Source organism: Oncorhynchus nerka, linkage group LG28 (assembly GCF_034236695.1).
Source record: "Oncorhynchus nerka isolate Pitt River linkage group LG28, Oner_Uvic_2.0, whole genome shotgun sequence".
NCBI lineage: Eukaryota > Metazoa > Chordata > Actinopteri > Salmoniformes > Salmonidae > Oncorhynchus > Oncorhynchus nerka.
In genome coordinates, this window is record NC_088423.1 from 61818044 (window position 1) to 61821435 (window position 3392).

A 3392-nucleotide genomic window follows, 5' to 3' on the forward strand; every position below is an offset into this window, starting at 1 on the left:
ATATTTAAGCTTAATTCGAGATATGGATCACGTGATACTGAGATGATTAAAAAAATGTAAAACGTGACACTGTGATGGTTCCTTGGAATCTAGGTAGATAACCACTCAGCGGTTAAAACATCTGGTAAGGTGCAGGCTATTGTAGCCTCCCAAGACAGGTGATAGCAAACAATTATGGATAGCCAAACCTCGGTCAAATACAATTGTCAAATACTTTAAAAAATTGGTCTTTGTCTGAGAATTTTTTTTTGCCCTGAAGAATAGATCCAATGGAATAGTACCAAAAGTGCAAGCTAAATTAGGTGCACCTCAAATAAATGTCCTTGACCCAGGTCTCTGGGGTTATCACACATTTGTCAACGCCATAATTTAATATAAATAGTTCTTTCACCAAATAAAATAGTCTTTGAATATACCAATGAATGTTTTGGTTGTGGGATAAATGTAGAAAAAACCTAAATATATCCTGATTGATGATTTAGATATCAAAATCAAATCAAATGTATTTATATAGCCCTTCGTATATCAGCTGATATCTCAAAGTGCTGTACAGAAACCCAGCCTAAAACCCCAAAAAGCAAGCAATGCAGGTGCAGAAGCACGGTGGCTAGGAAAAACTCCCTAGAAAGGCCAAAACCTAGGAAGAAACCTAGAGAGGAACCAGGCTATGTGGGGTGGCCAGTCCTCTTCTGGCTGTGCCGGGTGGAGATTATAACAGAACATGGCCAAGATGTTCAAATGTTCATAAATGACCAGCATGGTCGAATAATAATAATCACAGGCAGAACAGTTGAAACTGGAGCAGCAGCACGGCCAGGTGGACTGGGGACAGCAATGAGTCATCATGTCAGGTAGTCCTGAGGCATGGTCTTAGGGCTCAGGTCCTCCGAGAGAGAGAAAGAGAGACTTAGAGAAAGCATACTTAAATTCACACAGGACACCGGATAGGACAGGAGAAGTACTCCAGATATAACAAACTGACCCTAGCCCCCCAACACAAACTACTGCAGCATAAATACTGGAGGCTGAGACAGGAGGGGTCAGGAGACACTGTGGCCCCATCCGATGACACCCCCGGACAGGGCCAAACAGGAAGGATATAACCCCACCCACTTTGCCAAAGCACAGCCCCCACACCACTAGAGGGATATCTTCAACCACCAACTTACCATCCTGAGACAAGGCCGAGTATAGCCCACAAAGATCTCCGCCACGGCACAACCCAAGGGGGTGCGCCAACCCAGACAGGAAGATCACATCAGTGACTCAACCCACTCAAAGTGACGCAACCCTCCTAGTTACAGTATGAAAGAGCCCTAGTAAGCCAGTGACTCAGCCCCTGTAATAGGGTTAGAGGCAGAGAATCCCAGTGGAAAGAGGGGAATCGGCCAGGCAGAGACAGCAAGGGCGGTTCGTTGCTCCAGAGCCTTTCCGTTCACCTTCACACTCCTGGGACAGACTACACTGAATCATATGACCCACTGAAGAGATGAGTCTTCAGTAAAGACTTAAAGGTTGAGACCGAGTTTGCGTCTCTCACATGGGTAGGCAGACCATTCTATAAAAATGGAGCTCTATAGGAGAAAGCCCTGCCTCCAGCTGTTTGCTTAGAAATTCTAGGGACAATTAGGAGGCCTGCGTCTTGTGACCGTAGCGTACGTGTAGGTATGTACGGCAGGACCAAATCAGAGAGATAGGTAGGAGCAAGCCCATGTAATGCTTTGTAGGTTAGCAGTAAAACCTTGAAATCAGCCCTAGCACTGGAGTAATATGATCACATTTTTTGGTTCTAGTCAGGATTCTAGCAGCCGTATTTAGCACTAACTGAAGTTTATGTAGTTCTTTATCCGGGTAGCCGGAAAGTAGAGCATTGCAGTAGTCTAACCTAGAAGTGACAAAAGCATGGATTAATTTTTCTGCATAATTTTTGGACAGAAAGTTTGATTTTTGCAATGTTACGTAGATGGAAAAAAGCGGTCCTTGAAACAGTCTTGATATGTTCTTCAAAAGAGAGATCGGGGTCCAGAGTAACGCAGAGGTCCTTCAGTTTTATTTGAGATGACTGTACAACCATTAAGACTGATTGTCAGATTCAAAAGATCTCTTTGTTTCTTGGGACCTAGAACAAGCATCTGTTTTGTCTGAGTTTAAAAGTAGAAAGTTTGCAGCCATCCACTACCTTATGTCTGACACACATGCTTCTAGCGAGGGCAATTTTGGGGCTTCATTGAAATGTACAGCTGTGTGTCATCTGCATAGCAGTGAAAGTTAACATGTTTTCGAATGACATCCAGAAGGTAAAATATATAGTGAAAACAATAGTGTCCCTAAAACGGAACCTTGAGGAACACAAATTTACAGTTGATTTGTCAGAGGACAAACCATTCACAGAGACAAACTGATATCTTTCCGACAGATAAGATCTAAACCAGGCCAGAACTTGTTCGTGTAGACCAATTTGGGTTTCCAATCTCTCCAAAAGAATGTGGTGATTGATGGTATCAAAAGCAGCACTAATGTCTAGGAGCACGAGGACAGATGCAGAGCCTCGGTCTGATGCCATTAAAAGGTCATTTACCCCCTTCACAAGTGCAGTCTCAGTGCTATGATGTGGTCTAAAACCAGACTGAAGCATTTCGTATAAAGATAAATCGTTTTGAATTGCCTGACACTTTATAATCAACACTCATCTCAGACTTGAACATGTGCAGCCAAAATAGTCTGCAGACATGTCCCCCCCCCCCCCAAAAAAAAATCATTATTCTAAATTGCCATGTATACCAAACATTAGGAATACCTTCCTTTGCCCTCAGAAGAGTCTCAATTCAATCGGGATATGGACTCTACAAGGGGTCGAAAGTTCCACAGGGATGCTGGCCAATGTTGACTCCAATGCTTCCCACAGTTGTGTCAAGATGGCTGGATGTCCTTTGGGTGGTGGACCATTCTTGATACACACGAGAAACTGTTGAGCGTGAGAACTGCAATGCGGTTGGGTTTGACACAACCGGTGCGCCTGGCACCTACTACCATACCTCGTACAAAATCAAACATCGTTGTCTTGCCCATTCACCCTCAATGGCACATACACAATCCAGGTCTCAATTGTCTCAAGGCTTAAAAATCCTTCTTTAACCAGTCTCCTCCCCTTCATCTACACCGAGTGGATTTAACATCAGTAAGTTACATCAATAAGGGATCATATCTTTCACCTGGATTCACCTGGTCCGTGTAGATGTGTAATGAGAAAATGATATTTATTTCATTTCACTTTTTATATTCAATCTCCAGACAGATGGTTGTGGGGTTCACAACTCATTTCCAAGCATAAGAATCCATTCAACAATACTACTTGATTAAAAAGTGAAAATAATTCAGCTGGTGGATTGGGA